This window comes from Cryptotermes secundus, unplaced genomic scaffold (genome assembly GCF_002891405.2).
Source record: "Cryptotermes secundus unplaced genomic scaffold, Csec_1.0 scaffold42, whole genome shotgun sequence".
In the NCBI taxonomy this organism is placed as follows: domain Eukaryota; kingdom Metazoa; phylum Arthropoda; class Insecta; order Blattodea; family Kalotermitidae; genus Cryptotermes; species Cryptotermes secundus.
The window spans coordinates 1,713,880-1,727,667 of NW_019720161.1; the positions used below are offsets into that span (position 1 = coordinate 1,713,880).

At 41.7% G+C, this 13,788-nt stretch overlaps 1 protein-coding gene across 1 annotated transcript in view; it reads right to left on the bottom strand.

The window, feature by feature from the left end:
• The window catches only part of LOC111866912 (potassium channel subfamily T member 2), a 534,419-nt gene extending 523,141 nt beyond the window's left edge, over positions 1-11,278 (bottom strand). Inside the window, exon 1 of the mRNA XM_033752480.1 lies at positions 11,251-11,278. The gene's annotated coding sequence lies outside the window, so the exon portion shown is untranslated. The remainder of the gene's footprint in view (positions 1-11,250) is intronic.
• Between the last annotated feature and the right edge of the window lie 2,510 nt (positions 11,279-13,788).

Genomic DNA, 13,788 nt, shown 5'->3' on the forward strand with positions numbered 1-13,788 from the left:
TGTATACTCGTGCTAACTTTGTAATTGGCCATTGTGCTAAGTTTGCACATAAATAAACACGAATTGAATTGAATTATTATTATTATTATATAATTGCTACGGCTCTAAGCAATATTTTCTCCAGTTAGGAATCAGGGACCTCTGCTGAGATTCTTATCGTAGTCGTGAAGACATTCGGAATTCGTCAGTGAGAAGAGAAAACATTTGCAGTCAGCGAAATCGATCCAGCGACCTTTTAATGTGAAGTTAGGAGCGAATGGGCCGAGTTATTTCCTCGGTCGATAGTCTGTATTCCGTTACCCACGGAGAATGGTATGCACCCATCCCTCTGTAATCTCCAGTAGACACGTCCATATGTCCCCCCCCCCACCCAGTGGTGCATTTAATCGTTGGAAGTCATTATGACAATCGTGGAGATGTGCTGATTTTGTTCGTTTTTGACAATGTGATAATGCATTTCCGCCTATCTGGCCCACACAACACCCCCACCAGCTGGATACCTATGGCGAATTTTCCGGAGATTAAGCGGCTTGGGCGTAAAGCTAACCGAGACCAAGAAAAGTGGAACTATACCTCCACTCTTCAACACATCTTCGTGGCATAGTACTTAATTAAGCAAAGGGACAACTTTAGCTCATATAAATATCTGTCGCAAGGAGTGGGTTGGATTTTAGCTTCTCCTAGCGGCAACTATAACAGGTTGTAATACAGTGCAGCTGGGGGACAGTCAGACGTTTCGAACGTACATAACGCCTCAATTTTGAGGGTAAAAAATGAAACCACATCATAAACCACCACAAACGGATAGCAAGCAGGGTATTGCTTATCCTTCAGACATGAATATGTAAGCAGTAATTTTCTGCGAAATATAAGTGAGCTTATACTGAAAATTACGGGGTCACATCTCAGAAGATAGTCCTCTTCGTTAAGTCTTACTGCATTACGAACAGTTCAAGAGATGAACTGTAACAGGTCCAATTGTAATGCATGTCTCGCCTTCGGGATTTATAAATATACGCGCGTCACAACGCTACACGTCAAGACAAAGTTTCGTAACAAAATTAAGAGAAAAGCGTGCTGCATGACACCATATACAGTGAACCTTTCAAATTTCGTGACGTGCGTTATTACGCGGCATGACAACCTGAATTCGCTCGCGACTTTATCTACACGTTTCACGGATAATTTCAAGAGTTATTTATAGAAGGCTCCGTTACTTCAAACTACGAAAAAGAAAGTTATATCATGGAATCGGGCAGATTTATCGTACAATTCACATACACCAATAATTCATGAGCTATTGTATAACTGCCGATCACAGTGGCCAGCCGCGGTTTAAGACACGATTTGTCTTCCTCGCTCGAACACTGGGAATCCCACTCAAGAATTGGACGTTTGTCTGCGTTTATTCTGTTTGTCTGTATGTAGCGGTCTTGCGACGAGCTGATCCCCGTCCAAGGAGTCATACCGACTGTCTAAGGTTACGAAACTGAAGTAAAACGAAGCGTTTCACTGATGCCCCATGCTCCAGGTGGGAGCAACAGGAATATAGATAGATAGATGATATAGCATAGTTAAGTAGCTCCGTGGAGCTGAGCTCTTCTTGAGAAGCCGACAGTTGCGCAACTACTAAACATTTCCCAAAATGTTATGCAACCCGTATGTTCATTACCGTGTTCACAAGAGCCCTCCATTAGTCTCTATCCTAAACCAGATCAGTCCAGTCCATACCACCCAATCTATCTCTCTAAGATCCATCTTAATATTATTCTTCTATCTACGTCTAGGTCTTCCTAGTGGTCTCTTTCCTTCTAATTTTCTCACAGAAATCCTATACGCCTTCTTCTTCTTCTTCTTCTTCTTCTCCCCATTCGTAGCACATGTCCTACCCATCTCCTCATTATGCAGTTTTCTCCAACCTCCTGTCACTTCATCTTTCTTCGGTCCAAATATTAGCCTCAACGCCCTGTTCTCAAACACTCTCAGTCTGTGTTCCTCCCGTAATGTCAAGAGACCAAGTTTCACAGCCATACAGAACCACAGATAAAATTATATTTTTATATATGTATTTTCATTTTTTACGTTTCTACACAGCAGACGAGAAGACTGAATGCTAGCAAGCATTTCCTGACTTCAATCTCCTCTTAATTTCCTCCTGAATAAAATTTGATTTGTTACTGTCATTCTCAAACATTTGAACTGTGATATATTTTCAAAGGATCTGTCAGCCATCTTTATGTTGTGAATATGCCCTGCATTATGGTGACGAGCCAGCGACTTACACTTAGTTCATCTATAATATTCAAAACATAATATTTCGCTCATTCGCCATGCTGTTAATTTGTGTACCCATATATCGCAGCGCCAGGTAACAATGAAGTTAATAAGGCTATAAAAATATACGTAAAAAGAACATGTACTTATGAGTACAACAGTCAATGTCTAATATATTCTATGGAGCAAAATCCTTCTTGAGAAGCTGATGGTCACTAATGTAGTCAATAAGATCCCTGTCAATTACGGTACCCAACGATTCATTATGATACTCCCAAGAACCCTACACTAACATCAATCACAATACGATCCTTCGACCACAAGAAATTTCTTCAATTTAATTTTTCAGTCTAAATTGTGCAAGCATTTCTTGTTTCCTAGATCCGAGTTACATCTCCCATACATCTTATTCTTTCTTATTTGATTGCACAAATGGTGTCTAGTGAAGTATATAAATCATGAAGCTTCTCTTTATGTAATTTTCTCCATCCTGTTGTTGCTTAATTCATTTTATGCCCTCACCATTTCATTTATCATATAACCTCAATATGTGCTTCCCATAGTTCCTGAATAGACATGATACACTGAAATAAAAGGCTCTCATTCTTTCGTGACGTAATATGTGACTTAAGTTCATATAATGTGTTAACACTTGACAATTCGTTGCTATGGTAACTAGCAACTGCGTAGTGACAATGATGCCTCATGCTTACAAATATATATATATAAGGGTATTGTGTACATAAACACGATATTTCTTTTACACTCATGGCGGCCATTTGTGTTATTAGGGCTCCTTCTTGTAACTGACAGCAATAGAGAAGACTCATAAGAATAAACGCCTCTCCTAGTGAATTTAAAAGAACCTAAGATCTAAAAGTTTGTGACGATGATACATTGCTATATAAAAAATTATCCATTTACTAAAATTTTACTGTCTTACAAATATTATGTTTTTGGGCACTATCCATAATCTTGTATATATTTAAAAACCGTCCTGTTTATTTTTCAAAACACAACGTTTCGGAGACTGGATTCTCTCTCCGTCCTCAGGTAAAACCTACTCAGTTGGGCCCAACAGACAGAGCTAGTCTCTATCTCCGTACACCTAGGCCAGTTTCAAGAAGTGGTACATAAATCAAACACAACACAAACCATCTGCGAGAACTAAGAAAATATTCAATTATTGAAACTCCACACGTATGAGGCCTTGCACCAGAGAAGTATCTCGACAGAAATCATTGCTGGAGAGAAGCAATACTCATTATGCTACCAACACAAGAGAGAGAGAGAGAGAGATGAAGACCCTGCTGTAGTAAATGTTGGTGGTCAACTGGAAGAAGTTGCCTTAAAAACGATACTAAATCATAAGCAGATAATTTCCACTGACGTTCGACTATCTTGTTAAGACGCCCGGTTTACATCTGTGTACATTACCTCTCGCCATCATCATTGAAGGCATAATCGCCCATGATGAGGTCTCTGAAGCGATATCTAGGAGGTAACGGCGGAACTACGTCCTTCTCCAAGTCTCTTGCAGCGGTCATCGCCATGCTGCTATTGTTGTTGCTGGCCTCTTCTTCTCCCGAAGAATTACCTTCCTCAGCCTGACGGACTAGCGCCTCCTCCACCGCAGCTTCCCGCCTGCTGGGGCGTGAGCTGCCTAGGACCAACAGGATTCCGGTTTCGGAACACGTTTACAGAGGACACACACCACAACACTACACCGCGCACGGCCGGGTGGCTATTGTCGACAGCGCGACTGGATGGAAGAAGTAGTTCGAGCGTCTCCAGTCGACGCGACAGTTTCGCCTCGCGGTCTGCTTGCATCGGACGCCGACCCGACTTCGAAACAGGCGTCGGCGCACAATGAATTAGTAAACTCGGTTGCTATGCGACGAGTATAGTGATACAACTCGTTTTATGAACAAGGAAAAGCCGCGGGGGTTGGTTTAGTTGGGTTCTCGACATCGGCGAGGGATGTTGTTTCGGGTGCCGTCGAATTACGTGAGACGCAGGTTAACTGAGTAATTAATTATGGAAAATTAAACCTTACTGCTAAAGTGATATCATTCCGTAACTACACAATAAACCCCATAGAGCAGGCCCTTCCTTTGTAAGTGAACAGCAGTTTAGGTAGTCTAGAAATTATCCAACTTTCGTAGTACATGAAAGTTCATTATCGTGTTTACAACAGCCCGTCGCTGGTCCCTAGATCGAGCCAGAGGAAAGAATTTCACCGCTCCCTTCAAGTGTATCTATTTTTAACGTCGACTTTTAATATTGTCCTTAAATCTACGCTCGTGTCTTCCAAGATCTCTCTTTCCTTTTGGCTTTCCGACGAAAATTATGTATTCACTTCTCATATCTACTACTGTAGACTACTGTAAATAATTAAAATCTATTTCACTCTTGTATCTTGTTTTGCTCATTCTTAAACCATGAAGATGGAGCAGATATCTGTCTTCTAAGCGTGGGTTGACTTCAAACGGGCTACATGGCGTTATATCCCTGAAGACAGAAGTCTTCATAACCACCGGTGTAAAAACCACAGATCCTGCGGTAGTTATATCACTTCTTATTTTTACGCTTAGATAAATCTCTTTCCCTTTCATCTAACTGAAGACAGAAAAATATTTTATTAAAGGAAACTCCATTCGACTAAGCGTTCGGAGAATAAAGTGTCTGCCTGTTTTTATATCATGTGCATTAAAAGTGGGCTTCAACAGACATTCACGAACTTCAATATTTATAAATGTCATTTTAGAAAATATCAATAAAATTATTGATTCAATTTATTCCACATTCAAGCATGTCAATTCTTTTTCAATGAAATGCTGTTGCTATGGAAATCCACGATCTACATGATCACACGAGGACCGCTCACGCAACTAAATCTGACAGCACACGTTCATGCTTCAAGGAGTTATAGACATAAGCCACAAATATAATAAAACGCAACTGCACATTTAAAGTAAAGCTATTCTTGTAACAGACCGTGGAGACCCATAGGATTGTGAGACGTCGGCTCACAGAAGGCAGTGAAGTTGTCAGCATTACGCTCCGGCCGCCCTTAGCCCCCCAAGATGATTCCTGGTACTCATTTCTGTTAGAGCCTGAGACGACCACAAAACCATATTGCGGCTGGAAGGATCATGTCAATTGAAAAATCCAATGAACTCATCAGGAATTGAACCCACGACCTTGCGGCGTGTAGCGTAGTGCCTCAACCAACTACGCTACCGCGTGCCCCCCAACTGTACATTTGAATCTGTAGAATTATTAACTCAAAGTGAAATTTTACACCAGATCTGCAATAACAGGCTGGCTTATATTTTTGGCATTTATGTGCTGGAAATATAACATTAAATAACATCATGTCGACTGTTAAGGTTTACGGTTCTAAGAGCGGTATAGACTCACTGTATCTTTTGTCTTGTAACGATGTATGACCGAGCAAGTTTCTCAAACAACAACGCTTCTGACTTCTATTCGGCAGATGCTTAGTTCGAGCCTCGGCCGGAAAAAGCCCATCGTGACTGTGGTTCTCCGTGGCTTTCCTTAGTCGCTCCAGAACCTAGAATTAAACTTCTGTCATTTCATTGCATATCCTTCAAACTCTGTGGCCTGTGGTCCGCAAGCAAACTATACCGACTGAGCGACCGCCTCTTGTCGGCGAAGTGTGGTCTAGTTGTCAGAGCTCCTGGCTACAGATCCAGATATCCAGTGTTCGATTCCCGGCGCTACCAGATTTTCTGAAAAGTAGTGGTTCACTCAGCCTCGTGAGGCTAATTGTGGAGCTATTTCAAGGAAATAGCGGCTCCGGTCTAGAAAACCGATATTAACGGCCGTGGGGATCCGTTGCGCTGACCATGCGACACCCTCTATCCGCTAAAGTTGGCACTGCATATCTTTTCGAATTCATTATTCGCTTCCAACCAATTTTTCGATGCTATATATGGTAAACTCTCTTCCAATAAAGACCTGGTTATACGCGTTGAATGAATGCGGACAACTGTTTGCTGAACGCGGAAAATTCGATTATAAGCGGTCTGCCAGATACGCCGTAGTAACATAGGGAAGTACCCCTACTGTTTAAAAAGCTAGACTGTTTATCTATTGCATATGCATTTGTATAACCAACGTGGTTTGTTGTGTAGGATTTGCGGTTCTCACAGCGGTGGTTATGAAGTGTACTGTCTTCTGTGAAATAATGACGTGTAGTCCGTTGAAAGTCAATAGATGTTTCGGAGGAAAATATAGCCTCCATCTTCAGGATAGAATAATGCAAACAAGATACCAGCATGAAAGCAGGTGGCAAGCAAGTTTAAACAGATACTAATACATTTACTTGGAGCTATTGAAGAAACCCAAGACAATTTCGGTCAGGAGAGTCGGTGGCCCGACCGTGATTCGAACCCACAATCTCCAGAACACAAATCCAGGGCATTACCTCTAGACTAACCTGTTGGGACTGTTGGCTATTTTCACAGAATCCCAGAGGCAGAACATGTTAAATATAAAATTTAGCAACTCTGAGATGACGTCACATTATTCATTAGAGATTGCTCTTCTACGGAATGTGAAGACGTGTAGTTCAAGTTACCAAAATTTCGGAGAAAACTGCTGTTTCCGTCTTCAGCGCAGAATTTCAACCTGAAGACGGAAGCAACGCTTTCATCCGAAATCCTTGTATTTACCGGGTTAAGCGGCATCACATCCCATAAACATAGCAATCTTCTTGTCACATCTGTGACAACCTCAGATCTCATCATGTTTTATCTCTTAAAATCCATCAAGCCACAACGTAACAGAGGCAAAAGTTCTCCACGCTTTTACTTATGTAGTAGTCGGTACAGCGACTGGCTACGGGCTGGACGACTGAGGTGTCGGGGTTCGAGTTCCGGTAGGGTATAGAATTTTCTCTTTTCCACATCGTCAAGACAGGCTCTGGGATCTACCCAGCCTCCTACACACTGGGTACCGGGGGGGCACTTTCCCCGAGGTAAAGCGGCAGAAGCGTGATGCTGACCACTCATCTTCAACTAATGCCGAGGTCACGAAAATGTAGATCTAGAAATCCACTCCCCCATACACCTTCACGGCGTAGTGTTTAATTAGTTAAGCACAGGGGCAATTTTACCTTATATTTTATTATGCTATAAAGACGCACGGGAAGAGAAAGTATTCATAACCTCGACACTGGATGAAAACGTGGTAAGCTTCACGCTCCGGCCGCTTTACGTCGGGGAAATAGCGCCTGATGCACATTAGATAGGAGGCTGGGTGGGTCCAAGAACCGGTCTCCAGGAAGTGAAGATAAAAATCTATTGCACCTGCCGGGAAATGAACCCCCATTGCTAGTCCGACCAGGCCGTAGCCAGTCGCAATACTGAAAGTAGCATTTCTTTGTATAGTAAGAATTAATCTTTATATCTTCATTTTGGTCATCATGAAGACTAAGTTATACAGCAGAACTTTTATCATTCGGGCTTCAGAGCAACCGGACCCTCTCTTTTGTGCATGTATGCAAGCCCCGAGTGCTGCGTGGGAAAGAACTGGGACAGGGTGACACGATTTTATGGCACCCCATGCGGACAGCCTCAAGACGCCGACCGTTTGCTCGTACAGAAGTGAAATCTTCACAGAAACATAAGCAGCGGTGCGACATGCAACATGGCTCCGACGCGTGCAGCAGAACACTTACACTCCCCTTGGTTCTCTCTTGCTTTCTCTTTTCTTTTCTTCGTTTTTCCTTCTTCCTCTCCTTTGTTTTGCCCTTCTTTTGCTTTATTTCTTTCGTTCCATCCCAGTTCCCTTCTTTCTCCGTCGTTTTTCCTTCATTTCCTTCCTTCTTTTCCTCCTTTTCCTCTGTTGTATCCTTCTCCCTTCCCTTCGTTCCATCCTTGTTCTATCTTTCCTTCGTTACATAATTTTTCTTCCTTTCTTCGTTCTGTATTTCTTCATTCTCTTTCTTCTATGCTTATATCTTTTTTCGATCTATCTTGATTACTTTCTTCTATCGTTTTTCTTCTTCCTTACTTTCATTCCGTGCTTCTTCATTCTCTTCGTTCTATGCTTCTTCCTCTTATCCGATCTGTCCTTATTCTTTCCTTCCTTGTATCATTCCTTTCCTTCTATCATTTTTCTTCCTTTCCTTCGCCCTCTTCTTCATTTCCTTCGTTGTATAATTCTCCTTTTCTTTGTTCCATACTTTTCCACTCTCTTCCTTCTATCCTCCTTCCTTTTCTTCATTCTATCCTTCTTTCAACCTCTCCCTTTTCTTCCATTCCTTTGTTCCAGTTTTCCCTTAAGAGACTCGAAGCGCAACTGACAAATGTTCGCGACACACAGGTTGAGAACTACCAGTCTGACATTACTCGTACACTTTGTTCACCCTACGTGACTACAGCTGTCTCCTATCTCGGCCTCAGTTGATCGGCTGTCATTGCATTTTCATAGCTTATGATCGAACCTGGGACCTTCTGAAAACAGGCTAACCGCCAGAGCAACCATGTAATTAACTATAGTCGTGCCCTTTCTCTGTGATAGTAATAGTTATATTACACTTAGCTTACTTTTCGAAAGGGCATTATTTGTTAATTAACGTCCTGTAATTTGATTCTTGACCCGTAATGACAAAGGTAAAAAGGTTAAGGATAACAGTGAATGAGGTGAGCAGGGTGAGAGAGTGAGAAGTTATTCCCCAAAGAGGGGGGTGGGGGTTAGCAGTAGTTGACAGACCCCTTCTCTCGTCGAAGAGGCCCAATTTCAAAACACGTAAAGTCTAGAAAGAACAAAAATATGGTCATGGGTCCCGACGAGACTAGAAACCAAGATTGACTGTGCTGGCGAGGGCCAGCGGTAATTTACTGCTCGTGCTCGTAAAGGGTGAAGTTTCCCCTGAGTTTAATTAATTACGCACAACAACATGAAGACGTATGGGGGAGTGCAGGTATAAAGTTACAATTCTTGACCTCGGCAATAAACGGAGGTGAGTGGTCAGCTTCATGCCCCTATTGCTTCTTTACACATAGGGGAACAGCTCCGAGTAACAATTGGACAGGAGGCTTGGTGGGCCGCAGATCCGGTATGGACGCTGTGGAGAAGAGAAAAATCATGGCCCTGCAGGGAATCGAACTCCAGCAATCCAGACCTTAGCCCGTCATACCGACTGCTCTATCCCAGCTATTACAATAATGTGAATGCATGAATTAATGGAAATTCTGAAATGTACTGTTATATTTTCCTCCTCCTGAAAGGAAGCAGCCCTCATAACACGTACGGCTCACAGCGCAGGATAAACTGATTGATTAGTAGATATGCTGCATCAATTACTGAAAGTACTCGGTTCTCATGAGTGGATAATAGAGATAATGGTGGAACTAAAGAGGAAATATGGATTATCCTGAAAAAAAAAAAAAACTTCCCACTACACCGTTGCTCGTAATCTATTCTCTTTTACTCTCAGAATTGGATTTCAGCGGACAGGGGGCTTCATATGTGTACACAGGATCACTGATTGCCCTTTTGACCCTTTAAAACACAGTGGTTACTATATGCACCATCTGCTTCAACATTAAAATACTCTTCAATTTATCTTCGCAGTGTCAGGACCGCGCCATAGCTCAAGCGGTTAGTCACTGGCTTTCCACAGCGGCGGCCCGGGTTCGATCCCGGGTCTGGTCGAGGGGGGTTTGTGGTGGACGAAGTGGCGCCGGGGCAAATTTTCTCCGAGTACTTCGATTTCCCCTACCAATCTTCATTCCACCAATTGCTCGACCATCACTCTCACCTATCATCTGGGGCTGGTACAATAGGCCAGAATTGGCCGCAGTACAAGGGACTTAGTCCCACCCCACTAGCAATAAAAAAATACTCATGAAGTCACAAGGCACAAATAAAGAAAATTCTAAATTTCTTCCTTTTTTGCGCTATTTTACGCCTTCATTATAGGTACGATATAGGATCGAATGGGACGGATGTGATGACTGATGAATAATGAACTGGAAAGGATCTGGATGAAAGCGGTCGTGGCTTAATTGTGGTATTATTCCAGTACTCGCCTCGAGGGACGCCGGGAATCCATGAAAAACCTGGGCGAGGACATCCGGTGTCCCAACCGGTATCCGAAAGGATGATCTCCCGAATACAAAATCTAAACCGCTACCGACAGACGAATGTTTTCGGTTTGATTTATTTCATTTAGCTTAAATATAAAAGCGTCAAATTGTCCCCGCGCGTAATTAGGCATCATGCTATAAGGGCGTCAGCGGAGTGGAAATGTCGATGCATGAATTCTAAATATCGCTACAGGATGGGCATTAGTGGCCAAGAATCATCGCCTTCACTATTCGCATTGAATTATTGTAATGTAGTAGCAGTTTGTTTGTTGCTTTGCTAAACTCTTTTATAATCCACATAGACATTGTCTGAATAAGGGGCAATTTAAGAAAGTTGTGTTAAGTTTGTTAGTTATTAGTAACTTTTTTTTACATGTTAGAATTTTTTCAGTTCAGTTAAAATGTGAGTCTTTAGAGAATTTAATAAGCTAAGCTACAGCTATTCTAACGTTGATATATTTTTAGTTGACACTTACCTTACTAAAGCTGCAGTTTCTTCTTGTTCGATGCTTGGTAAATTATGGTGTCACTTCATAACCACACACTTTATGAATAAAACTGTATGCACCAACTAAAATTATTTTTATAAATATTAATTGTGACATGTACGTATTCAAACGTTTACATACTTCTGAACAAGTAATAACCCCACTTTTATTCTTGGTAGATGCACCACTTGCCTTGCGACGAGCTGATCACTCGCCCAAGGAGTCCTAACGTATGTGTAAGATCTAGAATAACCGAAGTGAACGGAGAAGTTCATGGAGGTAGTCCTAGGCCCACTGGGGCTGTAATGCCAAGGAAAAAAAAAGAAGAAAAAAGATGCATCACTCTGATCACATGCAACACGCACCTGCAACGCCTGCAACTGAATGACGTAATCAGCTTAGCAACCCCGTTCACAACTGCTACGATGTAAACCGAAACCGTGATCTGATGGAAGTATTCCAACAGACTACAAACCGCTACAAACTGTCCAGTCTGTGAAGTGAAATATGAGGATGTGAATCGACGCGCGTAAGTACAAGAACTTGCTGACTGGCAGGGATGTAGTCTTGAAAGTGCTTGGGCTGTTCCGCACGCAGTTACAGTGCTAACAGGCTAGCGAACTAACTAACGAACTGCATGCAACAGATGCTTTCTTGATAAAGTAACAGTGGCAAGTCAATCCAAAAAATCCCCGTCTTATATGGAATACGAGGGCTCTTTCCCGTGCCGTATTCATAAGATACAGTAAATTATCCCTATCCTGAGCCGAATTAATCCAGTTCACACTATTTCTTTATGACTGATTTCAATATTTTCCCTAGGTATCTGCAAAATTCCATGATGTTCACGACGATACAGCAAATTATAAGCTACGTTTGAGTGCTCTACCGCTGAAATGTGATATTAGCTTCACCGTGTCTTTCCGCCCGTCCGTATATAACAACCGAATGGATTTCCATTTCACTTGATATTCGACAGTTTTATTAAATTTTATCAATACATTCTAGCTTTCGTTAAAATCTGATATCAATGACGGGCACTGCACATTATGTCCTGCAAATGTATCCACTGCAGTAACCGGAGCGTAACTCACTGAAACTTCTCGGGGCGAAAAGGTTTTCAAAGAAACACGAAATAGTTTACGCCGAACATACTCTCTTCGTAATTCTTGTGGTTTTCGAGATAATCAGCAAATTCAGTCTGCCATCTCGAGAATCGCTGGACATATGGAAGGCACCGAATTATTACGCTATTTCCTAACTTGTTGTCTGCATAAACCTTAACACTGTCTTTTTTTTATGAAATACTGTTATGATATATCGAAATATTTGCAAGTTTTGGAAGTAGAGTGGAAGTTCACAGGGTTCCCCTTTAGAACTGCACTACCATCACTGCTATTATAATTTCTTATTTTTTTCTGCCACTGTATTTTCTATACTGGCCTATGTTTAAAGCCTCTAACTTTTTCACACAAAATAAAATCCTAAGCAGGTTTAAACTGGCAAAAGGAATTCTGAATAGATGTGATAAACTTACTTTCTTTTTGCATAGACTTCCAGTCCTGAAAAGCTTGTATTCTTAATGTTATACTTAGATAAGGTAAGAGGTAAAGTTAAAGTTGTCCCTGTGTTTAATAAGCTAAGCGCTAAACCATGAAGACATATGGGGGAATGGAGGTATACCTCCACCATTCTTGACCTCAGCACTAGGAGATGAGTTGCCAGCTTCATGCCCTGGCAGATCTACTCCTGGAGAAACAGCCCCGATAATTATTTGCAGGAGGCTGGGTGGGCACCAGAGCAAGTCTGGATGCTGTGGAGTAGAGAAAAATCTGTTTCCCTTGCATGGAATTGAACCCCAGCTGTCCAGCCTGTAGCCCATTGCTATACCGACTGAGATATCCTGGCTCTTGTTATATGAAGGTAACTTAATATTAAGGAAAAGAACTTCATCTAATGTAAGTTTAAAATCGAGGAGTAAAATTCGGTAAAAATAACCAAACCCTCTCTGAGACGCATACTTCTTGTTGACATATTTGTAGCTGTTTCAAAAGGCCATAGTAAGAATTGCTAATTTCATGTTTTATGAAGAGGCTGATGCCAAGGGGACAACTATGAAAAAATTATTTAGGAAGAGGTATGGACCTCAGTACCTCCTACATTTCTACAAATATGCAAGATAAATATGGCAATTTACATAGCATATTCTATTGCAAATTTGATCTTTATACATTATAAAAGATTCATTTTTTGCACTGTGTGAGAATTCAGTGTTTCACAAAGAAAATCTTGATGGTGATTCAGTTAAAGACTAATTTAGTTTAATCAAAGGGCTGTGCTACAGCTCAAGCGCTTAGTCACTGGCTTCCCACCGCGGCGGCCCGGGTTCGATCTCGGGTCTGGTCAAGTAGGATTTGTGGTGGACAAAGTGGCGCTGGGGCAGGTTTTCTCTGAGTACTTTGGTTTCCCCTGCCAATCTTCATTCAACCAATTGCTCCACAATCACCCTCACCTATCATCTGGGGCTGGTACAATAGGCCAGAAGTGGTCACAGTACAAGGGACTTAGTCCCACCCCACTAGCAATAAAAAAAATACTTTAATTAATGATATATCAGCTTCTATTTCATTCTTTTCAGCTAGAGAATTAACACTTGGTCAAATGATAGAGGTTATGTGATCATTTAAATAAAGAGTATAGTATGAAATAGCTCAAAACTAATATATCATATTTGTTTGAAAACATGTGATTCAACTCAATATAATATTAGTAGAAAAAAAGTAAAGCTATCCCTGTAACAGGCCGTGAAGGCCCCTAGGGTTGTGAGATGTTGAGGGTCCCACATTATCTAGACAATCGACTCAAAGATGGCGGTAAAGTTGTCAGCCTAACGCGCCGGCCGC